General features: G+C 41.3%; 1 long non-coding RNA gene across 1 annotated transcript in view; it reads left to right on the forward strand.

Moving 5' to 3' along the window:
- The window catches only part of LOC130581897 (uncharacterized), an 11780-nt gene extending 500 nt beyond the window's left edge, over nt 1-11280 (forward strand). Inside the window, exons 2-3 of the long non-coding RNA XR_008966277.1 lie at nt 8410-8490; nt 10886-11280. This is a non-coding gene — a long non-coding RNA (uncharacterized LOC130581897). The remainder of the gene's footprint in view (nt 1-8409; nt 8491-10885) is intronic.
- The last annotated feature ends 1462 nt before the right edge of the window (nt 11281-12742 follow it).

Here is a 12742-nt window from a genome sequence, read left to right on the forward strand (position 1 = left end):
TATCTTCCGATCTGGGAATAGCAACGTCACCTGATCCAAGTATTCAATAATAAAGTGAACAATTAATGATTGGAATGGTTATCCCAGGTAACCAGAACACSTGCTTCACCACCTGGAGCAACCCCAGCTAGGCACTGCACTCCTGCCAAAGAAGGTGAACAGCAAGGTGATTAATGCTCATTAATTATCCTTGACCAGGGTCAGGAGCACCTGTCACCCACGAAGTCACAGCAGGGTTCATCTGGTGCTGCACAGCGGTTTTCAACACTCCCAGATTCCCGGGACATATAAAAGAAAAGGTCTTCCCCACTTCAGGCCCTGCTACAATGGATTTAGGGCTGGCTTTTCACCAGCACCCTTCCATGCAGTCCATTCCCCCCTCCAGAGCTCCACAGAGTGGGGGCTGAAAAGTGCTCACAGTTCACACGTGTGTGTACACATACACAAGSACACCACCTCCAAAGAACRGTTCATAATAACTGAGTCATTGTTGCCATCCACAGGAGCCTGGAGTACTGACAACGCAGAAGGATTCTGGTCCAAAATGGCAAAGTAGCACTCCACAGACAGTAGAGGAGGAAAATATGAGTCTAGTGTTGTGTTATTCTTGCTTATAGTACTTTCCATTCTACAGAAGCCTGAAATGCTAGGCAAATTTCTCCCTCAAAATTWAAAAAAAATATATAAGAAGTTCATCATCTGCCTGGAGTGCTTTGAACAGGTATAACTTAGTCACCACAATCTACATCTCCTTTTGCAGGGTGGAGTAGGATAATAAATTTCAGCATATAATGATGTTACCATAGCATAGAGGCCTTTMGACAGTACTTCCATCCTGTTCCAGAAGGTCATCTTTTCTGTCTAATCTCAAGCTCCCAAATAGCTGTATGAATACATCACCAACTCTGGAAGGATTGGGTAATTTAAAGATTTAAACCTCCTAATTGTATTTAGGAGGTTCCAAGCTTCCASGTAAGGAGCTGTCTGGTGCATTTACACTGAGTTTTAGTAAACCCTGGAAATGAAGGAAGTTTCAAAAAGCAGTGTATTTTCTATCAGCCTTTGAAGGAGTGATGTCCAAAGTAATTAAAAATTTCCCAACCTGAATTTGAGCTCAGGTGAAATAACAGCAYATCTGGTATAAGACTTAAGTAGCCAACTGAAAGGGAGGTAATACAACAAATTTTGCTTAGGATTATGGTAACAGTGTAAACAGTTTTATATCAACTTCATATCTTTCTGATGATACRAAACTTAGTTATTTTTGTAACACACTACACCAATGTCTGAAACATTAAAATTATTAAAAGCTCAGTGACTTCTCTGTCTGAAATMGTTATTGTAAAGACATTATCAAGTTGGTCTTTCCCTAGTGGGATCCCACAGAAAGACCTCTTATGCACCGTACACTATTTAATATTATTACTAACAATCTGAAAAACATCTGACATCCTTAGCAAAGCTTTGCAGGAGGCACAAAGCATGGGGCAAGAGGGGAAGGAGGGGAAGGATGCTTATGGCTGCATAGCCCTAAGTTAAGTTTAGGCGTAATCACATCATATGTACTTCAATCAAGCCAAATGTAAAGTCTCACATGTAGGAACAAAGAATGTAGGTCACACTGAAAGGATGTAACTCTATCCTGCAAAGCTGCAATTCCGTAAAGACTTCATTAAGATGAATAATCTGCTGAACGTGAGCTCCTTCTGCAGTGCTGTGACCAAAGGGCTAATGCTGTCCTGGGAAAAAAGCAAGAGCTGGGGGTTCTTTTACCACTGTTTTTGACTCTGATGTGACTGTTTTGGAAATAATTTATCCAGACAACATTTCAAGAAGGATGTTTAAAATCTAGAGGGGTTTCAAAGAAGAGTAGTAAAGAATGATTACAGGACTGTCAAACATGTTTTGTCGTAAGACCCAAGGAGCTCAGTCTATTTAGCTTTCTAAAGAGGTTAGGGTGTGCGGTAATCATACCTTGTGAGTGCTGAGACAGGAAGAAAAATCTGGTAATATAAGGATCTTCTGTTCACAGAAGAAGGGATAAGAACTCTTGACAGAAGGTGATGGGAAAAAAAAAAATCATAAATCTGCTTTTGTAGTGAATAAAATTAGCTATTGAAATAGCTTACCAAGATTTACGATGGATTCACCATTACTGGATTTTTTGAAAAACAGTAGCAGTTGAGCTTGGTTTTGGGTTTTTTTCCTTAAAGAGAGAGAGAGAAACTGGCTAGACCACCACTATTAACACTTAACCAGGAATTGACCTGGAGAGTCCTAACTCAGGATGTCAGAATGAGACAGTCCAAGRGGTCTAATTCTGGCCTTAGGCTCTCTTACTCTGCAGAGGCAGCATGTGCATAGTGCTTGTCTGCCTGCACTGTGTGGCACTCAAATTCCAAAGGACAGTCCCCRGCCTGTGGCTGTGCTGCTTTACCCAAACTACTTGATGCAGTCAGAAGGAGCCTAAGTGCAAAATACCACGTGTAGTGTGACGCTCTAAGATACCAGGTCCAAGGTATGGGCAAATGTATCTGGAGAAGGGAGGCCTTAATGCTCTCCAATTTTGACCATAGGTATAAACAAGTGTTAAATATTTGGCTAAGATGAAATATGTTTACACCCAGTAATCTTCGAGAAGGTCAACTATGCTCCAAGCAGGAAACACAGAGCAATATGAAGAAAAAAATTATGGTACATTGCTCTTCAATGTGGCATAGTTTTCAAGTGTGGATAATGGTCTTACAACCAAGTAACAATAGTTATTCTTTGCCCAAAACATAGATGTCATCCATTAATTTCTGTGGGTTTTTTAAAAGAGAAATGTCCCTGCAACTGCATACACTTGTTCTCAGATATGGTTTCAGTTACCACCTATTGCAGAGCTGACAAAGTTCTGCATAACAGACTGAGTACCCCATGGCCGTACGCTTCCCAACAATGCCACAGTAAGTGCTTGTGTAGGTGTCGGCAGGAGCAAAAATCAGGGAAGGTTCTAAACCATTACTAAAACTATGTGTAGGGTGGTTATTTCATGGCATTGTTCACACTCTAGTAAAAGACTGAGCAGTGCTCAGTGCAGTGTTATCATAATAATGTATCTTTCCCAAATCTTAGATCCCAGTCCTTTTCATGGCTCATAACCACTCTGAACCTCTAGAAAAGGGGATAGGGTTCTGTGCTGAAGTAGCAGACCATTCCAACATCATGGCTTGCAAGGTCTGTAAACTGTAAATCCGGGGGCTTATATCTGTAAAGCTTTAACAGCATAAGTCAATGAAACACAGCTTCGTGGAAATACCATTTGAATACCTGCCTGTCTTYTTTTTCTATCTTCAAGGGGTTTTATTTGCAGTGCCCTCAAATACACCTTTCCAGCTAAAGACACATTCATGTGGACAGCTCTTTGTTTTGTTTTTCCTTCCAACCAATGCTTTTGTGTATTTCTGAAACTTAAGACACCTCCTCTGCTACTACAGTACTTATCTGTAACACCATCGCTTTGAGGGATTAAAGCAGGTTACTTGTTACACACTTAGATCAAGAGTTATCTGAGTAGAAAGTCTATCCCGTTAGGGTTGGCGGAATCTGTTTTTGATCTTGAGTTGTTTTGATTTTCTCTGAGAGCAAGTAACATGTTATTTTAACTTCTGAATAAGGTGTGCTACCTGACTGTGTCTCTTCTGTTTGGCAGAAAGGATTAGAAACCTCCACAGAACTTGCACTCTATTAAAGCAGAGTGCTCACCATTGAGAACCAAGGAGCTGAATTGTTTTCAGATTATATGTGTGTGTGTGTCTTTGCCACATCAAAGACTTTGATGGAAGCTGTTCACGCTATTGTCAGGAATGCAGGGATTGGCACAAAGGTGATTAGCAAAATCGCTTTTCTGTAGGCGAAGCACAAAAATTATCAAAGGATTAAAGAGGATAAAATTAAAAGGTTATGCTGAATTTAGAGGCAAATTTTCTGCTTTTAAATTTTCTCCCAAATTATACATACTGATTTGATTTTACCTATAAAATATTTGCCAGAAGAAACCAAAATTGGAAGCTGTTTCATCCTTGAAAATATTCTCCACAGATCCTATCCCAAACCCCATCCACAAGGAGCTTTCAATGAGTTCTAAGGGCACACAGCTAGCAGTCATCCCTACAAGGTTTTCAGCAGCCACAGGTTGGGGATATTTAGWCATGATTATGCTGAAAATTATGATAACAATTCCATAAATCAGTTTGTCATCAGTGATGCTGTTTGTTTGCTTTTCACTACACTCTGCTGACAAAGATACTAAACTGAGGGGATTGTTTTCATTATCCACTTGCTAGGCGCATGCAATGCTTTTGTATTTTGAGCAGCAGCTGAGCTGCTTGAATGGTTTGGGGAAAAAGGCAATAAAAAGGGATTCTCAAATATTTTAGTGTATCAAAATGAACAGAGCCTTCCAGAATCTTTCTTGCTTGGCAAAACTACAGTGCAATTAAAAAAATGTATCACCTTCCATAGCCAGGAGAACTGTTGCATCTTGCTGGTTCAGACTCTGTTTATTGTGCATTTTATTTTGAACAATCCTCTATTATTTGCTAAGTACAAGTCATATACCTATTTCTTGTCTTTGCATTTTAAGCTTTGTTTGTTTTACTAATCTGTTCTTCCAGGGAAGTCAACTGGAATATTTTATTTGTTTTAAACCTCATTTATCAAAGTACTATCTAAAGCATCTGTTCAGAAAATGTTCATTTTAACTGTTTTCCCAACAATGACCTTCTTCCTCCCCCCCAGGCCACATCAAGTTGTCACTCACCAGACAGCTGTGGAATTTGGAATCATTCCTTTTAAACGCTTTACAATTCCAAATGGTAGATTTCTAATGGCACAATATGATTGCCACAAAGATCTTTAAATTTCCCAATCCTCCAGGCTTCAAAGGCTGGACCGTCCTTGATCTCCTGAAGGAATGCTTTTGAATCTTGTTCTTTTATAGGGGCTACCTATGAAGATATTTTAGGGGCTTTTTCCTTTCGTACTTAAAACCTGAGGAACTAAACATTCAAATACCCACTGGCTTTTTTGGGARTGAGATCAAGACATACAAAGTTGTTTCTAGGGATTCTCAGCTCAGTTTTCATTAATTCCACAGGTAGTTCCAAAAGTTTTTGGAGTGTTTGTAAAGGAATATAAATATCTTTGGTGTAGCAATGACTGTGATACTGTTTTATCCTGCATTTTCCTTCCACCTACATGGCTACTTCATGCAATTCCTCACCTGCCGTGAGCAAGTCTCACAGTACCCTGACTCCTCCTGTGCCCATGGGCACCAAGGGGTTCATTGCTCTTGGAGGATTCACTGTTGTCATATCACTTGCAAGGTAATRATTTGTTTAAGAAAAGTGAGCAAACCTAATCCTACAGGTAGTTTTGGGTCTGCCTTGTCCAGGCAACCAAGACAGAGCCTAATTACCTGCAGTAACTACAAATGTGCAAAATTATTAGAGTCGTAGSCTTACTTCTCTCTTTTTCTACAGTCAGAGGAAACATTTCACTKTTAGTCCTTTCTTGCACAGTAGGATTTCTCAATCAGGAAGCTAGCAYGTTTTATTTCTTGCTAGTTAATTCTATTTCTCATTACTGAAACAGAATTMATTTATTTGAAGTTAGGGGACTTACAATGCAGCAACAGGAATCTATCTGGTGCTAGAAAMAGCCTTTTTATTCAGTTCAGCTATTGCCAACTCATAAGGCAGGTTTTACCCTCTCTCCTCTTACAAATGAAACACACTTATATATATAAAAAATCAAGGAAAGTATCCCRCTGTCCACACACAGTAGGTCCTAGTCCTGCAGCAAAGCACCACACTTGTGCATGGTTTCACCTCACAGATTGATCATAGATTTGGGGTCRGTACCCACCTTGGGGAAGGCAATGTCCTTTCTGTGCTCCTACAGTAACTCACATGACATGACCTCTGCTGTGACTGAGCCTCTCAGGTATTGCTATAGGTAGCAATTAATGCTTTGTCACTGCAGTAAGTGTATGTTTAGATACCCGGTATTGGTAGTGCACATGATTTTTAAATAGTCCTCAACCTAACCTCTGGTTTTGTGACGACAATAACAAACTGCAGGAACAACTGATTACTAACCCCATTTATGGGTCAGGGAACAGGCCTTAGATCCTCATTTACACAGTTTCTTATAATCATGTAAGCCCCCACTCTCCAAGACTATTTTTATTTGTTTGTTTAAATCAGTTAAAAAAAAAAATCCCAGATCCCAAAATAGAGAATGTTTTTCTTTGGAACTGGAAGCAAACATACTTGATGGCTTTAACATCTGTTGGACAATGCATGGTTGGGTGGTGGGCACCTCACACAGTTTTGTGACAAACACATGTGCGTACAGCGTGTCAGATTATAAATCCAAGAATAAAGGGTCATTAAAACCTCCCTTCTCTAGCCCACCTGCCATGAAAATAGGCTTTTCACTCTATCTATTTAAACTGAAAATTGAGTATTTGGAAGAAAAATGCCGACATTCCAGGGATTCAAGTCAAAATCTCCCCCTCCAGTAAAGGAGGTCTGTCAATTGAACATAGATTGATCCATTGTCTGTCTCCCATCAGGACTGACAAGCCACCCCATGAACATATGTTTCTATTCTGGCTTGAAACAGAGACCTCACAGTCCCAGGCCATCACAGTAACATTTACATCCGTCATTGGCTTGATCTGAAACTGCATAATTCTCAAATACCTTTCTGGTTTTGCAGCCTGTTAGCACATGGTGCAGTTTTTGGGTGCAGATTCTGGTGAAATTAACTTGCTACCCAGCAGAACACGAGCCCTCAGCTCCACCATGAGCACAAACCTTCCTGCTCTTCTAAGGGAGAAAAGGAGAAAGAGACACTTGCATGCTGGATCAACTCTTACCAGAATTCATTTGACTGCCACAAGTGCTAGATTTTGTCCTATCCTTTCTCTTTTCCTYCAGCTTACAGTGGACTTAGCACCATTAGTATGTCTGAATTATTAGTAGCAATATATTGAAATGCATTTCGAGGACAAAACATCCAGGCTGGGCAAGATGCCYATGCATCAGAGGAGAAAAGGCTTCTGATTAACAGACACAGGTTGTGACACTTGAAACTTTACTAGAATTTACTAGTATGGCAAATCCTGACAAATAACAATGCTTCTCACAAGATTATTCTCCTCACCTGTAACTGTGCTTCTTCATCTGTTTAGCCASTGTGAGTCTTTTAACACACTCCAACTAATAACTGTGTTAGTAAATCCAGGAAGAAAACAGCTTTCTAAAGCACGTAAAGCCCACCGCACTTTTTCTCTTTTGGTTATGGCTTTTTCCATGCACAGACATACAAATGTGCTTTTTTTTTTTTCCCAGAATGAATGTCTGTACAAGGAACCAGTAAAGCCATCTCCTTGCTTATTTTCTGTTGCCCCTCTGAAGTGTAAGGCTCATTTGCTGTGTGGCTGCCCTGGCAGGTGTTTGGATGTGCAGGTGTGTGCACAGGCAAAGTCCTGAGCACAAGCACAAAGATTCAAATACCRGGACCTTTCAGCCTGAACCTGACACTGCCACTTTAAAACCAGAGATGTGGACATCAAAGTTTTCCACTCCCCAGAAGCAAAGGTCTGCTTTACACCCTTCCAAATGATGTCTCTCATCTCTCTGCCTTTCCTACAGCCTTCTCTCTCTCTCTCTCTCTCTCTCTCACACACACACACACACACACACTTTTTCTAATACCATCCCTCCCTCTCCACTTCAAACCATGGGAAAAACCTAGGAAAAGAAGCTTGCCGACTAAGGGACCGTTTCACTGCATTGTGTTTTCCAGCTAGACCTGAACAGACTGAAATCAATTCAGCTCTCTCTTGCTCGCTYTTTCCCTCCCTCTCCCATGTCTTTTTTTGTTTCTCTTAGATCGTGCTCTCTGCCTTAAGAAAGCCAGGTTTAGTTATATCCATCCCCATAGCAATCAAGTGACCAGTGTTTTTTTTATTGCTTGTAAAAACACAGTATCTTTTTCATGGGAGTCAGGTTCTCCTTTGGTTTGAAATGCCCAGTGAGCAGTGGCAACAACCTGCAGAATCTTTGATCAATTCTCACATATCCATTTGAAGTATCTTTAGTAGACCCATCAAAAGAAAGGGACTTGGTAATTAATATTTTAATAGAGTGTACCAGCCTCTCACTGTGTTATTGGCAAGAGGTCTGATTTAACAGGAGCACACAGAAATACCTCTGTCTGATCTGAATTGCTACGTGCTCTAAAAAAATATACATTATTAAAGCTGAAGTCCAGCTGTTGCTATATTAATATCCTCTGTTTTTTATTTGCTCCTACCTTTTGGAAGGTTTCAGTTTTCATTCTGAAATTTTCCAGGCTTGCTCCCAATACTGAGGTTATAACTGCCGGGTAAAAACCAGAGGAGAATGCAAGAAGGTTCACTGGAAACTTGAACAGGTGAGATTCAGCACAGCAGAGCCAGCAGCCCAAAGAAGACAGAAGTGTCACTTAAATTTTGATTGTACAACCTGTTGACAAAGGGACAAAATTAAGATGTGTGTGCAAGCTGGCTCTTACGCTTTCCAATCTTTGGAACAGTTAATTCCACAGTGAGTGTTCCCTTAACATTTTTTTTTTCTTTCCCAGAGTTGTCCAGGGTTTCAGAACCAGATGTGAGAGTAACCTGAACAACAGTTTTCACTGTGTTTAACAGAATTATGCTGCTTTATATTGAAACAGGGTGTCACCTAAAGAAAACACAAAGATTAGCCACCTATCCAGAACTTCCACAATAAAKAAAACCCAGCAACCATGACTAACCACAAAACAGAAATGTCCAGTGAAAGCCAAACAATTTTAAAACAGTTTAAATAAGAAAAATAAAAGTGCTGTGAAGTTGCAGGTTATAACCAACACCCAGTGGACCAGAGCCCCAGTCCTTTAGGACATGAATAACACTCTCCCAGMCAAACTGGACTTGCAAAGTCCAGCCACCAGGTAATGGCATGCCAAGGGCTTCTTATGTAGCCCCACTTGGCCACAAAATGGTGAGGTCTTGGTACGCTTTAATGGCAGCTAGACCAAAACCAGTACTGCAGAAACCCACTCTCCACTTACCAGGTGTTTAGTTCAGTTCAGGTCAACAGCTTGTCCCAGGGCAGGTACATCCTATTTGAGAACTGAATTGTCACCTTCTCTGCTACCTGTGGTTTCCAGCTGGAGGCTGGAACAACCATAAATACAAGCACTAAAATCTGCCTCCCAGACTGACAAAGTCATTTGTCTGTCTCTCACTGCCTCTGAAAATCAAGCAGAACTGTTGCATGCTCAACACCATTGAGAAGATTTTATTTGGGTGCCTAAATACTTTTTTCAGTATCTAGTTTCTGACTCCTAGCACTGCATGTGCTGTGTCTCACCTTCCACACTSTTTTGCTGTGGTACCAATTTTAATACTACAGTTCCAAATTACTTCCCAAACAGTACAACACAGCATGCCCTGTTACTTCCTCTACCACCTCAAATATGCTGGTAGTAACAGTCCTGAAACTTAACCTACCCAAGATTTATACCCAGTAYCTCCTCTAAATATCCTAGTTTTGCCTGCAGAATGTGGCCTAATTATTTTCAGCCAGCTGCACAGCTTTTCAGACCTATATTTCAGGAAAAGAGGTGATTAATTATGACCCTAATTTTATGTGTTACAGACTTTTAGGTAAAGGAATTGAAGAGCTCAGCCATTCGAGCCAGCATCAATTCTATTTGGTTTGCATGTTAGTGCTGTGCATGTGTTTATAAATATTCCCTATATTTAATAAACAGTGTATTGTGTAAATACAGTTTACTTACTATTTTTCTTAAAAATGAACATATGCTGAGTAACAGGTATATGAGTCTAACAGAATCTGTACAAAAGTGCAGAAAGGGGCAAGTAATAAATATAGTATACAATGAGGAACTCCTGGATGCCAATAGGTATTTATCTTGAAGCATAAATAAAGGTGCATAAAGTTATCCTTTCTGCAAGGTACCTCCTAATTAGTGTGCTTAATCATACAAACACAATGGTCTGGGAGCTTTAGCTATGATTTTTGGTTTTGTTTTTCTTTAGAGAAAATGCTGTGATTTWAAAAAAAAATAGAATTTAAACATGGGGCAAAGCTTTGGTGTGTTGTTATTGTGAGTGTAATTTCAAGAACAGTTTCCCAAGAGTTCAGTCTTTTTTCTATGCTATGATTTCTTCTTGTATTTTATATAATACAAGATCAATATCTGAATATGAACTCTTACAAACACTTTTAGCTGCTGCAATCGCCTGGCAGCTTTAGTTGCCCACTTCCAGGTCTGCTGAGCTTTTCTGGCATGCAAATAATTGTAATGATTGTGTGTAAATGCCATCTCTTGGGACTCCTGTGACAGATACTGTAGGAATGCAGCTCTCTGCAAGTAGCAGAGAGGGATCCACTTCCCTGCACATCTTAAAACATTCTTTGGGGGAAAGCTCTTTCTCTCTATCCAGAATCTTAATTATGTCCCTGAAAATCTTGGGAAGAGGGTTGAAAACAAGGTATACATCAAGAATAAAACTTTAGACTAAAGTTAACAAGGTAGTAGGGGAGAATAAAGACATTTTTCAGCTCATGCAAAGAGATGGACAAGAATAGCCTTCCAAGCAATCTGAACTTTGTACAGGAGCATAAAGACAGCAGATGAACATTGTATTAAAAAGGCAGAGAAGTGAACTACAGTGAGAATGGAGAGAGATGGTGTTGAGACATTTTCGGGAGGGGGCAGGGAGATGATTCGTTGGGCCAAGTGACCTTTTCCCATCCAGCAATTTCTTCTGTCCCAGTGCAGAATGACAATGGAAACCCAATGGCAGCGCAATCTGACATCCACATCCATACTGAAAGAGATTCAACTCGACCGTGCTGCACTGCTGCGGCCATGGGATGCTGTGAAACAAGCCAGACCTAAGTTTCCAACTTGCCCTCTTTTCTGTTGTTGTTGTTATTGCTGTTTGTTTCCATTCACCCCCTTTTATTCTCCATTTTTTTCTGTCTTGACTCTGATGGGGGCTCTTTTTGTGCAAAACAAGCCCTTCTGATCTCTTTGAAAGGCCTGCTCTTGTCATTCTTCCAGATCATCATTGTATGACATGTTTTTATATCAGACTGACAAAGGAGCTATTTGATCAGGGGGTATGGTGTGTGATTGTAAGAAATTCAGCTAGCCGGTGGCAACCATTGTTCCCCAAAGCGGCTCCCTGACCCCATTCTATTCAAGGAAAAACTCCCTTGGAGTGGCCTCTATTCATTGAGTAACACCAGTCCGCAGTCTCACTCCAGGAGTATGCTCAATTCAGAGGTGTGTCACCGATATTGCCCATCAACCAGCCTTTAACTCTTTCATCAGCATTAGGTTTCCAACACAACAGCTGTTATCACAGGATGAGCTGGGGAGGGGGGGCACGGTGCATTCCACTGAGCTGGAGCTCTCCTTATCTTGGAGAAATTTAACCTTCCTTTCAAAAGTTGCCTCAGAAAATATCTGCCTGCTGCTTTCTGCAAAGTGCAACCCGAGTAATCTGCCTTCCCATCCCTGCATCCTAAAACGTCACTGTTTTTTACTCAGCTTCTAAAACAAGAATCATTCTCTTGCTCAGGCTAATGAGGCTAATTGCATTGGTATTAATGGTTTGTGGATTTGGCCTAAAATGATTTGTGACCCTCCTGCACCCCAATCATGCAACCTTTCTTCTCCCAGGGAATCTTGTACCTATGTGTGCATCCATGGCATCAGTGCAACTGCTGGCTGTAAAACAGAACACACAGCCAAGAATTACCTGTCTCCCTAGGAACCATTTCGAAAAAACTTAGGGAATCCTCATGAGCTCTGAGAAGGCACTTCACTAAAACTGCCCCTGCTTCCTTCAACTAAACTCTGTGCACTAACATAGAGCCTCCAAAGCCAAGGGAAAGCAGTGCAAAAGCTCATGTTAGCTCGCTCAGGGCCACTGTCCTGTGCTTGCAGGATTACAGAGCGTTTCCATGCAGCCCGAATGGGATCAGACTCACRCACAAGGTGCCAAACAGCTGTGGGTTTGGCAGCACAGTGATCGATGGCTTTGAAAACTGTTGGGAGAGCTGTCCCTATGACAGGATTAAAACTGGCCAGCCCAGTGCAAGTGCAGATACACAGTTACTGACTGCCTTGAAGTAGCCTCTGAAGTAAATTAAACTCAGTTCATCCATCATAACGTGGATYCCCTGGATCTGTTGATGCGAAATGCTTTTCCCATGCAATGAGCATGTCTGCTGGCTGTTGCAGGCCGTCCATCTCTTGACATGATTGCAGTGTCCCAGGAGCAGAACTCCTTGCAGGGCCTCTTGGCTAACCATTCACTTGCTTGCCTGGTTGGAAACACAASCCTGCTTTCAACATCACCGCTAGAACCCGACTCCTTCTGCTGCCTTCCTCCAGCAGCCAGCATCCTGCCCGGGGTTTGGTACCACCTTGATAGCGGCTATCTCCGGGATCGGGATTTGTGAATAAACTCGGGCTCCCTCTGCTGGGACAGAGCACAAAATACGGGGGCGGGGGGATCTGTCCTGTCTGTCTGCAGGACAGGGTGATTTCAATGCTGGGCAGCTGGCGTATTTTCCCCGTGATATTTCAGTGGATGTCACAATGAACTCTGCATTTTTCT

This window comes from Malurus melanocephalus, unplaced genomic scaffold (assembly GCF_030028575.1).
Source record: "Malurus melanocephalus ecotype Western Australia unplaced genomic scaffold, MMel_1.1 scaffold_12, whole genome shotgun sequence".
In the NCBI taxonomy this organism is placed as follows: domain Eukaryota; kingdom Metazoa; phylum Chordata; class Aves; order Passeriformes; family Maluridae; genus Malurus; species Malurus melanocephalus.